At 34.7% G+C, this 15,801-nt stretch overlaps 1 protein-coding gene across 3 annotated transcripts in view; it reads left to right on the top strand.

Annotated features, from left to right (window-relative positions):
* The window catches only part of LOC127617328 (leucine-rich repeat and immunoglobulin-like domain-containing nogo receptor-interacting protein 2), a 417,692-nt gene that overhangs the window by 234,719 nt on the left and 167,172 nt on the right, over window positions 1-15,801 (top strand). For 2 of the 3 annotated variants that reach the window (XR_007967305.1, XM_052089311.1), the window contains exon 4: window positions 14,634-14,722. The gene's annotated coding sequence lies outside the window, so the exon portion shown is untranslated. Of the gene's footprint in view, window positions 1-14,433; window positions 14,538-14,633; window positions 14,723-15,801 lie in introns of those variants that run through there. The other variant, XM_052089312.1, reaches the window with a different exon arrangement.

Consider the following 15,801-nt stretch of genomic DNA (forward strand, 5'->3'; position numbering starts at 1 on the left):
TGTGAAACCCATCCTGATCACTCATTCATACAAAACAATATAGTAATTTAACTTTTGTAAGACAATTTTAGTGTTGAAAGGTAATATGTAGGGCGTGAATGATCATGAGGTGATTTACACCTGAGAAGACAAAGACCCTCCCCTGGGCCTATCAATGAGGGATAGAGAATGAATGTGAGGAGACTTAATGATCAAACTCAAGTTTTAAGTTAAAAGAAGAAATCTGATTATACATTTAATTTACATAAAGACTGTACTTAATTTTATACCTACACTACCTTTAAATGAAGTCTCTTCTGCTCACCAAGACTGGATTGATTTGATCCAAAATACAGTAAAAACATTGATATTCTGAACTCTTTTAACAATTTAAAAGAACCGTTTTCTATTTAAATATATTGTAAAAGGCAATTTGTGATCAAAGCTGAATTTTCAGCATCATAACTGCAGTCTTCAGTGTCACATGATCCTTCAGAAATCATTATAAGATGGTGATTTTCTAATATGGGTGTATTTAAAGTGCATTTTACTCATTTAACCTGAACACATGTTTGCAAGCACAAGCTTTGTTGATGATAATGAGGCATTATAAACACTAGATAAAATATAATCTAAACATTCATGTTATTTTTATATCATATTTATATCATACAGCATACAATTTAAATCCCTGCTTTAGCCGAAACAGCATTTAAATGTAACTAAAACGTGCTTATTAGGAGTCATATTTTAAATGGCAATACTCTGAATCCTGTCTGGCAAGTCTGGAAACAGTCCCACTAGTAAAATATGTACATGTTTATATAAAATAGCATGTCAACTAAAGAAAACTAAATGACTTACTCGTCCTCGGCTGGATCAAGTCTCTCTTCAAAATATAAATGTTCATCGGAGTCCCGCTCTTCTTCTGAGGAAAATGTTAACTCTTCCTTAATATCCAGGAGATTCCTCGAATGTGTATCGTTACAAACACGCAGAAAAGTTGAGTTGTGTTGTGTTTACATTAAACCTCACAGTCGGGGGCGTGTACATTTGTGTTGATCGTCTCAGTACATTAGCCTATGAATGGCGCGCTCTGCTGGTGGGTGGGATCACATTAGAGATAATGAATTGCGCCAAAAAATTTTTACATCGCTTTGTTTCATACAGATTACATTGCAGGAGAATATTTTTTTAAAATTTGAATTGTTTTTTTTTTAAAATTAGACATTTTAAGCTTTCTTTAGACATATGTTTCATGTTTGTGTGATAAGTATTCGCAGAGTTTCAGTTCATTTTTGTGACGTGTTTCTGAAATATGCTTGTGAACACAGAGACTGCTGAAAGCTCACCCTTTTTATTTTCTTAATTTTACAAAAGCACAAGATTTTGTTGTTATTGTGAGTGTACACAAATAAAAGTATACCCTTTATAGTTTCTAATGATGTCTTACACTTATCTGTATGCCCCAAAATGGTTAAAATATTTTAAATTGTTTCCACTGTAATGACGACAATATCCAGCAGGACGCGCCGGCGCAGAGGGTTAATGAAGCATTTAAGTATTTAACTATAACCAAAACCCTAAACCTAACACCAACTATTACAGTACTGATACCAAACAGCTTTCTTTCACTTACTTCTTTGATTGAATGTGACAATAATGGCACAGTGTTTTAATTTTACTGAAACATTTGAGTAGTTATTACATTGATATACTCATAACCCAAACCATAAATCTAACACTAACCATAACAGTACTGACACCAAAACAGCTTTCTCTCACTTAATTATTTGCAAATGTTTTAATTAGGATGTTGCAGGGGATTTGGACATAATTCTGCACATTGTGTCAGAATGTGGGTGGCATATCATTCAGAACAAACATGCTAATATCCTATGCGATCATGTTGTTTGTAACTGAGGTGCAATCTATAACGAGCCATATTCACATAGAAAGATGTTTTGCGCATTTGTGCTGAAAGAATGACAATGACTTTGTTTAAATATTCAGTGCTATTTCACTGCATTTAGTGCCTGTCAAACTGGATTGTGGATGAAGTAATGTGCCATTTTACTTTAAAATACTGCAAGCAAAAGTTGCAAAACTGTTTATTGAATTGAACTGAATCAGCTTACTCAACCAGATAAAAGCTGCATGCTAACGTTGTTTAAAAGCTGTTTAAAACTCTCACATCCATCCATCCGAAGTGCTTTTCATCAATGTCTTTTGATGACCCTTTATCGAAAAATAAACAACACACTCACCCATTTGGTTCCAAACATAGAAAGACATATTCCCTTTTTGAACATCTGACATGACGTCTTGTCAAAATATCTCAAAGCACTCAACCAAGGCTTATGGCAAATATTGGGGTGTTCATCTCCGCTGAATGTGTCATGTCAGTTCTCCTACCCTTTACTACCTATTCTCTACTCCATCTGAAGCAGTTTGGTGTTCTACTCAGGATATTCACTCAGGTGTGAATCTAATATAATAATGAGGACACGATATGAGGATTAACATGCTAAGTAAAAAAAAAACTGTTGTTCAGATGAACATTAGCTAAATTAAGTCATTTTACTGGCTGTCCAGCATTAATTCGCTCTGTACTTTTTTATTGCTAAAATGACTGATTGTGCTTTAAAAGTGCTGTTTGTTCCTATTACTTGAGAGATATTAAAATACTTATCTTGAGATATCACACCTGTATGTGACAGCCCTAGGCCCTGATATCAGCAACAAAGAGTAAGGAGAGTGGCTCACCATGTTTTAGCCAATCAGAAAATGTAGCCAGTCAGAAATGCTCTCTGCCTGTCTATCATTTTGCACTACAGGTTTCTGACATGGAGTTCAGAGGGCAATGTTTTGAAGAGATGCCAAAATATTAAAAGGGTGGGAGCAGTCTGAGAAGTTAGCAAAAATGCTGAAACTGCACACACACACACACACACACACACACACACACACACACACACACACACACACACACACACACACACACAAATTAGTCTTTGGCTGAACTTTATTTAACCATGGGCTGTGGCTCCAAAAGTTTTCTAAATACAATTGCCATGTAATTGCAATGTAAAAACTTCAAAATAAACTTCAAAAAAGTCAAATAAACTCAACAAAATGTGTCATGTCAAAAAAACTCTTTTAATACAAGCTAATGACAGTAAATGGTAGCATGCTGGTGTGAAGCACTACTAAGTGCTAGTGATGTCCAATTCTTGAACAAATCGTTCCTTTAAAGCCGGTTCTTAGCAAGTAACTGGTCGAGCCGGTTCACAAAATCAAACTGAATCGAACTTAAGTTCCGGGACGATGACGCAAGACTCACAGCTGAAGTGCATATACTTGCTACTCACCACATTGAACTGTCTGACTCAAAAAGAACCGAATGAGCCGGTCCCACTACCTATTGAAGTTTAAAGAGGATAACAGAGGACTTGCGATCTTGAGACGTTAATGGCAGCGCCAGAATAAAACATTTATAAACCTATAGATTTGTTCTGTGTTATTCCTTAATTATTCTATAAGACACATATTACAGTTTATATTTGCAAATTAAGGTCTCAAGACTTAAGTAGGCATTTTTCCTCGATGATGAATCTAATACAAATAATTAATTATATATTCGTTTTCTAGTTGTGTTTGTAGTTTTTAATATGCCTTCATGAATTGTGTAGCTAATTGTGATAGATATTTTCAAGAAATCTGAATTTCATTAACTTATGTATCAGCAAAAGCAAACTAAATGTGTTTGAAATGATCGAGCTGGATTTATACAGGCTAGGTGGCTCTTATGTGTTACTAGACTGGTTACTGAACCAAAGAACCCATTCAAAATGAATGATTTGAATGTTCACGCTGAATCGGTCGGCAGCATTTTCAGTCGTGTTTAGATTCAAAAAGAGGCAAAAACAAACAAAAGAGTTAATCTCAGAAGCATGCATGCATAACCGGTCCTGCTCGAACCGCTATGAGTGGGAATCAAACCGTTGTCAGCCGGCATGGGAGGCGGGCATGCTAACGAGGAGGCTAAAGGCTACAGCCTCTAGTGTCAGTCCCCTTGAGGCCAGGGGAGTGAGGTTTACCACACAGCTATCACATACCAGCTGGCTCCTGTTACATGTGTACTTAGGGCTTGAAAGAGTCTGGGGCAACATGTACGTTTCTTTAATCAAAAACAAAATGCACTGGAAATATGCTTATGACTAGTTTTATTAAATACATTTTTTATAAAACATGCAAAAGCATTTCAGGCAGAACATATATGTGTATTTGTGTCTGTATTGGGTGCTTTAGGTGCAAATCTTTAATGTAGGAAACAATTACGTAATCAATATTTGTCAGTAGTAGGCTATTCGACATGCAGGATCACAGAATGAAACACTGATGTCAATAAACACCCTTTATTATAACTTAATTGAATAAGGGGTAATAATGTTCACATATGTCTTTATTTGAATGTTTTAGCGTGGAAACGATGACACCTTGATGGAAGAATTACGTAAAAGTGATGTCATTACATGATGGCGTAAAATAACTGCTGAATCATTTTTTGAACCAGTTGAACTGGTACACGGAAATTAATCATACTTCCAATCACTACTGAGTGCAACGTGGTCACTTTGCATTGGTTGCCACAGCAAGTGCTCAATGACAATATGTAGAATGATCTAAAGTTATTGGTCCTCAACCTAGGCTCAAACTCCACTCTTCTCCATGATGGTTACCCTCAAAACTACAACATAACAGAAATTAATTTTTTTGTAAAATGACATATAAAAGAACACTTAATTTGATCATTTACTCTCCCTGTTGAGTCCCATGCAAAATATGCTGGGGACTAGAAATCATCTGCCCAGTTTAATGTAACCAAATAAAAAATAGTCATGTTATCCTAACGCAAATGGATTAGGATTAGGAAAATAATTGGTAACATTATTTTTTGGAGTAATATGATCATGGATTAAGTAAAAAAGTTCCACGTTTGTACTGGTCAGGCAAGCAAAGTAAATGACACTTGCATTAGAAGATGCAAAGCAAATAGTATATAGCAAATAGGCATAAATGTGAGCATATTTATGTGCAAATGTGGGCAACTGTTAGCAAGACTTTGAAGGGTACAGGAAGTTAAAAAAATTACATTTTTAAAGATGATTGTTGGATTATGAATACATTTGACATGTTTGCGTCAAGTGGAGTTTAAGGTGGAGGCGTACAGAGAGGTGTGAAATATGCAAACAAAGAGCAAGGGCATACTGCAGACAAGGTCATGTCTGAATTGCAAAAATAATTTCAAATGTGATCTGAATATGCCATTGTTATTTGTTTTTTTCATTTCCCGTATTCTTGTCGATGCTTGGCATCATGACTTTGTTTGTCTTTTTGTTTACTCTTTGTCACAACCCATCCCCTCACCTTTCAAATCACTGCATGCTAATAATTAGCAAATGTCTGGATAAGAGACATTCTCTCACAGCCAAAATTATGGAGATGTTCCATTAATCTCTCCTTGCATGCAATGAAATAATGTGAAAATCTAAAACTGGACAGGGAATCCAGTTTCACAGAGGGGGACTTTGTTTAATAGCTACTATTCTGCTGAATAAGCCTCCAGGCTTCAGGAAACTGATGCTATTCTCTTTGCAATGGCATTGTTGCCACCCATCATTTTCAACCTGGAGTTTTGTGCTTACCTAAGCAGTATGTCTGCTCATTTAGTTCAAATTCCCTAAGGTAGAGGTGCATCTCAATCTTTGATGAGCTATCCAGAGGACAGGCAGTTACACTTTGCCTGTACAGCTTTTGCATGCAACATCCTAAAACCCATTAAAGACAAACAATCTTTATGTTCTTAGGTTTTAATGCAGAAATCAAGATTGCCGAATAGAGGAGATATGAATCTTAGAAAATACCACATGATTTGCAACTCGGCTAAACACTTTTTCTCTAAATTATGAATAAACAGCAACATGAATTACATGGCTGCTGTCACATGGAAAATCCAGGTCTTTTGTTTGCTAACAGCTTGTTTTTATTGTTTTTTCCTCTTTCCCAAGAAACCAATTTCAAGATTCTCACACCACAACTGTTATTGAGGCTGTGATATATTCCTATTGGATTTTATTATACCTATAAGTTTATTTATCCAAGCACAATTTCACCCCTACAATACTAGTGTGTCTTGAACAGCTTCAGCCATAACAGATGCTCCAGAATTGAATATAGATTCAAGTGAGCAAGACAGACCGTCTGATGAATCTCAATTTGCTAGTGACCATATTTCATAGCTGCCTTGGTCTCAAGAGTGAGCAAGAAAGATAGGAGAAGAGGAAAGCAATACTTGCCAAACTGCAATTCTGTAGAGCTGAAGTGATCCCAGTCTGTGTATGAAACACATTCAAATGAGAATTAATCAAATGTTACTATGCAACTAAGTATTCTAGAATAATATTTATCAACAGGAATTTATCTGCTTAAACAAGAATATTAACAGCCTCATGACAACTTCATAAGTTATATGAGGTAGCAAAATTGTAAGATATCGTACAACTTGATTCTTATGAAAATGTACAACCTTTATTCCCATATAGACTGACTAATCACAAACAGAATTTAAGATCGATGCAATACAAATTAGAAAAATATTGGTTTCTCAATCCTTATTTATTTATGCACTACAAATAACTATAACCTTTACACTTCAGTATATGTCAATAACCTTTACACTTCCCTCATCTTGTTCCAAACCTCAGTGTTCATAGTTATTTCCCATTAGAATCATGGTTAGGTTAAGGGTTTGGGTAATGGGTTACACTTTATGGTTACATTAAACTTGGGATAAATGTTTTTTCTCTCTTCTGTTTCACAGTGATTTTCCTAATAAAATTATGGTTAGGTTTGGGTTAGGGGTCCAACTTAGTAAAAATCGCACTGTAATAACTCTCTATGTGAGTAAAAGTCATATGTTTTTGTATGAGTCAACTTGTCAATTTCACAATCTTGAACAATTATTACTAATTTTCATGAGAGCATGTTTAAGAAAATGTATAATCACTGCTTACATTTCAAAACATCAAAAGCATATAATTTTAATATAAAAACTATTATAAATTAGATGTATAAGTATTCTCCAAATTAGTGTTCTCTAAATATCTAAACATCCTTAAAACAAATTATAAATACCTGTAACATATATATATATATATATATATATATATATATATATATATATATATATATATATATATATTGCAACATACAAATTTGCTACTCAGGTATTTATAATTTTGTTTTAAGGATATATATATATATATATATACGCGATCACTGTGGAGAAGTATTACTCGATTTCTGTCCATGTCTCGGGGAGTCGTCTCGGCTTCGGTTGCCCCTCACCAGCTTCTACGGAGTTACATTCTAAAAAAAAACACATTTCGGTTTTCATATAAATTTGTCTGAATTTAAGGATATTAGGTATTGTTATTGGAAAACAAGCAATATATGATACTTAAAACTGCACTATGTAATATTTTTGGGTTAAAAATTTACAAATTTCCATTATTAAGTACATAAACAATCGGTGTTCAAAACAATGTCCCTACATTACCCCGATTCATTTTGGTAAGCCTACAAAAATAATTAGTATTTTGAGCTGTCGGGTCAGATTTGCCGTGAAATTGTTGGCTCGTGTCGTTCCTCTTTGCGTCATGACGTCATGTCCGTAACCACAGGAAAGAAGTGCTGGCCGTCACGTGTTCCGGCTGAGGATGCTGTTCAGTTCAGTCAGTCCCAATCACAAAGTTCAGCATAGCATCGCTGATGTCTGGATGGATTTTTATCTGTTATCCTTTTGGCGAAATTGTTTACCTGCTATAAAGCTTGGAATTGGATACAGTATGTTGTCTGGTAGAGGTAATGCTCTTATGAATCGAACATTCATAAAAGCGTGTTTACAGATCACGATGCATTGTCAGGGGAAGTTACTGTGCATGATTACTAATACTTATGACTTCTGAAATTGAGTTCTTGTACATATTATTTTCATGTTTAATAAAGTATATTGTATCCCCATTATTGCTCATTTTATGTTTTGATTTTACAGTGCTACTTGGCCTACAGTTTCACTTGCTTTTTCAACTACAGTGTCATTTTCTTTTTTAATTTTAGTCACAGTTCTAGTCTTTTGACAATAATGTCAATGCCTTTAAAAATAGTCAACGTTTTGTCATGTTATATTCATTAATTGTAGTCAGTTTTACGCAGTGAAAATAATATATTTTACTTGATGATGATGTGCAAAATGGAGGAAAAAGTGTCAAACTGTAACACCAAACTTTAATCAAATATTTAATCAAATATTCAAATATTTTGAAAAAAAATTATAAACACTTTCTAATGTAAACATGTATCAAACATACAGTATAAACGTACATAGGCCTACTGTCGTTTTTGTGGAAAAACCTTAGCTCCTGAAATAATAATGAATGGACTGAAGTATTAGCTACTTTTTAGAAGTTAGCCTACCTGTACTCTGAATTCTTCATGCTTTAGAGACTTAATCATTTTTTGTGAAAGGATATTACATTGCATGTAGCATGCTTCTTATGGAAACAGTGTATTCACAACGTAAATTACGCAATGCAAATTATGATTATTCTGAATAGTGCATCATTTAAGTTCATATGTTCATTCGTTTCATTGTGCAGATGTAAGATGTTCCATAAATGTTGTGGATATATTGAAGAATGTCATGTATAAATAGGATGCATTTGAATTAGTTATTTACCCCGTTTTAAAGCAGTTAATTTTGCCGGTGTTAGCAAGTTCAACTCACTCAGCTCAAGTGGAGAAATGCCCAACACACTGGATTAATTAATTAAATTAATCCATATCTAATATCTTCTTCTATTTTCAGATTATCAAGATTTTTCTTCTTATTTTTATATCCTGCAATGTTAATATCTTGCAGTATAATTTTTATTGTCATATGACAATAAAATGATCGTCAACATTATGCTTTATTTAAATAGTTTAATAATCTTCAAGATTTTGACGAAATCAAAAAACCTTTCTTCAACAAACGTTTTTATCCGTGATTTCATTTACAAGATTAATCATGTAAAAATAATGAAGTCATTGAACTCAAATCAGCAGTATTATGAGTTTCACCTCTAAAATTGATAATACAATACAATACAAACACATTCAATAAAACACAGCTTAAAGAATAGATTGAGAGGAAAGTGGTCCACATTACAGTATTTACCAAAATTAATAATCTTTTTAAATATTCTAGATTTTACACACAGAGAAAAGCTACACTGATCATCATACTACTGTCTATGCAAGAAAGAATTTCCAGCGGTACGTGTTTTCTTTTATTAAATCAATGCTGTATAAAACAAACAACTGTTATACAAACTCTAGTATTGATGTATTGAAGAGTCCTTAAAAGACAAGTTAAGATAACTTAATCAATAACCACCAGATCAATAGCAAAGAGGTGTTTAACAGACAGATGAAGACCTGCATGCACTACATATCTCAGAGCTTCACACTAATAACATCAATAAGTGTTCTCAAGATCAATCTCAATTAAGACCAAGTGTAACTTTATTTATTTTTACGATTTTGTTTAATTGTTTCCCACTGCTGAATTATGCAACAAATCAAACTGTCAATACTGGACCTAAATATGGATGTGATTGATGTATTATTTTCCTTACTGTATGTCTCCTTATTGAATTTATATTCAATAAGCACAACCTCCAAGTAGTTTTACTTTTTCTGTGTGTGTTTTACATTATAGTGGTATCAGGTTGTTCTTCACTTCTGTTAATAGGTCAATATGCCTGTGCAGGCAATTTATGAATTGCCTCCATGCTCATTTATAAATGGTAAATGAGAGGATGGAGACAGAGGTCACAATGCTGATATGCCTCAGTATAGGAATTTTACCCTAATTAGCCCAAAGAAAAAAGATGAATGCTCTGTTCCTCTGCCCATGGGTTAAACTCTTCCTTAATAAGCTCATTATGTTCTTGTAATGATCTCTCTAACACACTGTGCTACAACAGGAAGCAGTCCTGGCACCTCGAAGACTGGCATGTATCATAAGCGTTCTGCAGGACGTCAGATATATATAGTGAATATGTGAAACAAATTGAAGGCAAAAAGTAAAATCAAATGAACTAAATAAACAGTATATTATGACAAAGATATGTTGAAAGCTGTGGATTTTACTATGGTCTTTCCTTCTTCTCTGTTTATCTTTTTTCCCAGTCTTTGTCTTTAGGTAAAACATTGTTTCTACATGCGTTCTTTGTTTGCTAATTTGTGGGTGCACTAATTTGATGAGCGCTCTTAGTTAAAGTTTCCTTCCCTTGTACCGCACAGTGCCACTGAGGCTGCAGGGGAAGACTTTGCTCTCTGAGATAATGAGAGCTGGCACTGTACATGTGTCTTTGTGCGTTGCCACTTCTCATTTACGCAACATGTACATGGCTAAACCAGAGAGAAAAAGAGCAGAGAGAAATGAGATACAGAAGGAATGGGAAAGAAATAAAAATGTAAAATGATGCAATGCATGAGAAGCAAAGGCTGTTAAAATTGTGTGCATCTGAAGTAAATATTTTCCATATTTTCAATTTTATAAAAAAAAATTCCTTCTAAAAACTATTAAAAAAAATCATTAAAAATCAATACATATAAAATATTTGATGACCTTTAGAACAATATAAATAATAAAACTGTATGTTTACTGTCAAATTAGTTCAACTCAACGTAATCTAGACCCCCTTAGGAGAACTGTGACACTGAGCCTTTCCTCCAGCTGTGAGATATTCCCAGTGTCCTACCACAAGCTTTAAATCAGCCTACTGACATACTCAATCCCCACCAGGATCAAACTTGACCCATGCTAACAAGCCACACTAATGGAGTCTGGTTAAACTCAGGAGGGAAGAAGCTCCCTTCTTAAAATGTCACATTATATTAGAGCATAGTTTATCTAGTATTAAACTGACATTCTGCTTCGCTTTATCTAGTGGTTAACCACATGTTTGGATTGCAGCAGATTAATTCTTCTGCATAGGATTTGCCTCCCCGAGGTTCTTGGGAGTATCAATCCACTGCCCCCTCCCTGTCGCCTGCCACCCCTCGACACCCACTGGAATCCCTGTTTGTATCAGAGCACTCAATCTACTTAATTTCCACAATGATGAGATTAATTGGTGTGTTGTTATCCATTACAACAGGCCCCAGGTTGATGCACAGCAAAGGGCAAATCAAGCATGAACTGAAGACGAATCAAGCACATGAGATTGAAAAGGATTTAGCAAGATGTCCATCTGGGCAGAATAATTGGATGAGACAGATAACACTGTGGCCGCTGGTCAATGAAATGACAGAACAGTGTTTAATATGTACCAGTATCCATGAGTTTTCCTGCTGTTTCTTTTTACATATAATACATGTGTAATAGCATAGTTATTATGAGAAATAACATAGTTATTACATGTTTAATATTCACTGCCAAAATCTGAGGAATTTTGCCACAGGGCAATTTTAAACTTAAAAACTTTAGACTTATCAAGGATAAAGACCTCTGTTATTAGTAATCAAAAGACTGAGTAGAGAATGACAAAAGTTGAGCATTGTTGACAAGGCTTCTTACATTTGAAGTGAACCATTATCTTCTTTAAAGAGAAATGTGTCATTTCTCAGATGTGTTAATAAGGACAATGGTTTTTGGCAGGTCCACAAACTACTGGTCATGATTAAAGAAGGGGTTAAAATCAAAGTCCATTTCAAAGCAAGTCGGCCCACTCTTTTTTTGTTTTGGGAATGCTCCCTATTTTATATAAAAACATGCAACAGTACAGCTCATATCTACTTAAATGGGAAAGACTGAAATCTCCAAAACAATCAAATAATATATTTCAAATCAATATTGAAATATAGTAACAGTGGATTTAACAATGATAAATTATGCTTTGTTGTATCTCAGATCAGGCAAAATAAATTATATATATATATATATATATATATATATATATATATATATATATATATATATATATATAAATAAATCAGGCTCGTCCAGCACATGTGCATTCTTGTGATAACTTACAGGTTAACTTATACTTTCATGTTTAATTTACATCTGAAATTCACATGTGGTGCTTGTTTAGTTTACTTGCTCATCTCAAAGTTAAGATTTAGAGTAAAAAAGGACATAAATATTGATCTGTTTCTCACCCACACCTACTATACTGCCTCTGAGGCTATTGATTTAAACAAAGTTTTATGGATTACTTTTATGTTTCCTTAATGTGATTTTTGGAGCTACAAAGGTCTGATTACCATTCACTTCCATTGTATGGACCTACAGAGCTGAGATATTTAAAAAAAAATCTTTTTTTGTGTTCTGTTAGAAAGTCATAGACATCTGGGATGGCATGAGCGTGAGTAAATTATGAGATCTTTTTTTTTTTTGTGGTTCGGTGAACTATCTCTCTAATAGCATTTATGTTCTTTGGTCAGTTTTTGATAAAAAAATAAAATAAATCAACATTCAATTCTTATGCATAGCATGGGTGAGGTAAAGCCATTCAAGGCCTCTTTCATTAACGTGCGCTCTGTTACACACTCTTTACAGAACATTTGGTTATCTTAAAGAGACAGTACTGGTTTTTAGTAAATGTTCAACAAATTATGAAAAACTTTTGTAAACAGTAGAAGTTATACATGTTAACAATAAACATGTAAAAAAAAAAGAATATACTAAATTCAATATAATTAAATAATTATTGGTGTAATACATGGATTTGTTTGTTTTTAAAAGCTAAAATGGACCAAAATGCTAATAAAATATAATTATTAAAATGAATAGATTTTTAATGTACTGCACCTTGATAGAAGATCACCAGTATAATCAACAGCATTATCATGTGTAAGCAAAGTGGACAATATAATACCTATATACAATCGATATCAAATTGAATCTAATCAAAATTGTAATTGATTAGAATCAAGAGCTTGTGAATCGAAATCGACTCGAATCAGGAAATCTGTATCAGTACACAGCCCAAGTGGCCAGGGAGCAAACAAACGGGAAGAGCAAGGAGAGCTCAGGACAAAACACAAACAAAGCCATGTGCTCAACAAAGACTCGACAGCACATGACACAGAGAACAAGGAGGACAGGGCAGGATAAACTCAGAAAAACTAAAACATAAAAATTACACACACACACACACCCATAATAAAAAACTTGGCAGGATCCTGATAGGCGATAGATACTTTTCCACATCTGCCAAATTGGGCTTTCCAATGTCTCTCATACATTTGAATGCAATTGGTACATCTCAGCTAAACAGCCTCCATTTATAATGCATTTTATTTAGTCTGTCCTCCTTCTGTGGCCCTTGCACTCAACAGATATACAGTGTAGGGAAATAAGAGAGGGACGTAATGCATTGTCATTTCACCTTGTGCTGGTTGAGTTGTCCTACTTTTTGAGTGCAGATTGTAACACCCACGAGCATGAATCAATATCAAGGGTCCTTTCAACCTCTGCTTGTTATCCTTTCATATGCCAACAGATCTTGCTCCATTTAGTTTAAACACAAGATTATGGTTCCAATATTTATGGGGAGGATAAATAACCGCCTTATGAAATATACAAACATTTTTGCAGAGTTTAAAGAGAACTATGAGGAATCTTTTTCCTCTTCCTAGCAACGCCATTGATATTCTCTAGTTGTCTTGATCTCAGGCACCAAGCATAACGACAAGATCCGCGGGATAAATGATCAAACAGGAGGACAGCCATTGTCCTTGAACTGCTTAATGGGCTACTAATGGCACTCAGTGAGTGTCAAGACTGATTTTACAAGACAGACCAGAAACAAACTTTCTTCTCCTTCATTTTATTTATGTTTTTTTCTTCTTCTTTACTGCACAGTCGTCTTCTCCATGTTCCAAAGCTTTCATTTCAATTCAGGGCTTGGTGCTTGCATAATCACCTTGCCTCTGTCTACCGCCAGGCCTGAATGGAGAGACTCATTAGTGTCTTTTCAGACAGAGAAAGAAAGAAATAGAGAGAGAGCAAGAGTCACTGTCTGAATAAAGTGATTCCGCAAGGCGGAAAGAAGGGTTTAGAGTGGACTGGGATATAAACATTCCAAATCTGTACTGTGAGCTTGAGGGGTTTTTAAATAACAGTAAAAATGTCCTATGTCATAGATGGGAAGTCTGTTTATTGTATAAGAGGATAGAGGAAGCACAAATGGTAAAGCCTCTTTTTTATCATGTCAGGCTTTGTACATATTACATGATATTGATTCTGCAAAAGTTTCATTGTGGCTTGGGCTAGAGTTTGCTGGAAGTGCATATGAAACCTGAGCCCTAGAGATAACTGGTAAAGCTGTGAAACACAGAGCTTGCAGACAGCACTGGAAGTAATAACACACTGTGTTGTTTTTCACATCCATAAGGGTGTTTAGTTTGCTTTTGTTCTGTGGTTCTCCAGGCTATTGACTGTGTGTATTTTTGTCTACTTCCTAATTGCACCTTGTTTTCCCATTCTGTTTCATCTCGTTCTTTGTTTAATTATTGCTGTTTGTGCTTTCTTTCAGATTGAAAAGGCACACATTGAGGAAAAGGCATTTAGTGAAGAGAGAGAGAAAAAACAAGATGGCCAAGGGGAAGATTTCTTCTCCATGTGGTGAGTACTGAACTGATATCTCCTACAGTATCTGCTTGACAAGAGACATAATTGACAAGAGACATGATGAAACATGGTAGCACACCATATTTTTCAATGTAGTTCAGCTAAATTAACTAAATATGCAAAGTTTATCCAGAAAACAGCAGTCTGCAACAACATACAAACTAATCAATCTACTGTATATGTAAACAACATTTCTATTTCAATAAGTTTTTAAAGTCTCTGTAGTCTGTTGTTCAATGATGCATATTCACTGTCTAACCTCTTCACACACACACACACATGCATAAATATGCACTTATGCACATACTCATACTCATTATATTATTACACAGAGTTGATATAGATTTATTTCCCCAAATGCCTCCAGAATTAGAGGGAAGATGGGGGTTGATTGAGTAGTAGCGTAATATTCCTGGTACAGTGAAAATAAGGAATCATGCATCAAAATGCTTGCCGTCTGTAGCAGGGCTTAAGCCTCTCAAGATGCATTAGGTCTCTGTAATGGATTCTGCAAGGTGCAGCAATAATGGTCAGAATCTAGGAACAAAGTTATTGATTATCACACAACCTGCCCTAACACAAGATCATTTTTCTTCATGCTCAAATAATGGAGCGGCAAACTGTTGGATCTATTATGCCAGGAATTATCGTAGGAACTCATATAAAAGGGTTATTATTTATTATTTTAAAATGATTAAAAGGGATAGTTCATCTAAAAATAAATACAAATTTTGTCATCATTTATTTGTGTGTGTGTGTGTGTGTGTGTGTGTATGTGTGAGCGTGTATTTATCACTTTGTGGGGACCAAATGTCCCCATAAGGATAGTAAAACCCGAAATGTTTGACCTTGTGGGGACATTTTGTCGGTCCCCATGAGGAAAACAGCTTATAAATCATACTAAACAATGTTTTATTGAAAATGTAAAAATGCAGAAAGTTTTCTGTGAGGGTTAGGTTTAGGGGTAGGGTTAGGTTTAGGGGATAGAATATAAAGTTTGTACAGTATAAAAACCATTATGTCTATGGAAAGTCCCCATAAAACATGGAAACACAACATGTGTGTGTGTGTGT

The sequence above is a fragment of the Xyrauchen texanus genome, chromosome 23 (assembly GCF_025860055.1).
Source record: "Xyrauchen texanus isolate HMW12.3.18 chromosome 23, RBS_HiC_50CHRs, whole genome shotgun sequence".
Classification (NCBI taxonomy): domain Eukaryota; kingdom Metazoa; phylum Chordata; class Actinopteri; order Cypriniformes; family Catostomidae; genus Xyrauchen; species Xyrauchen texanus.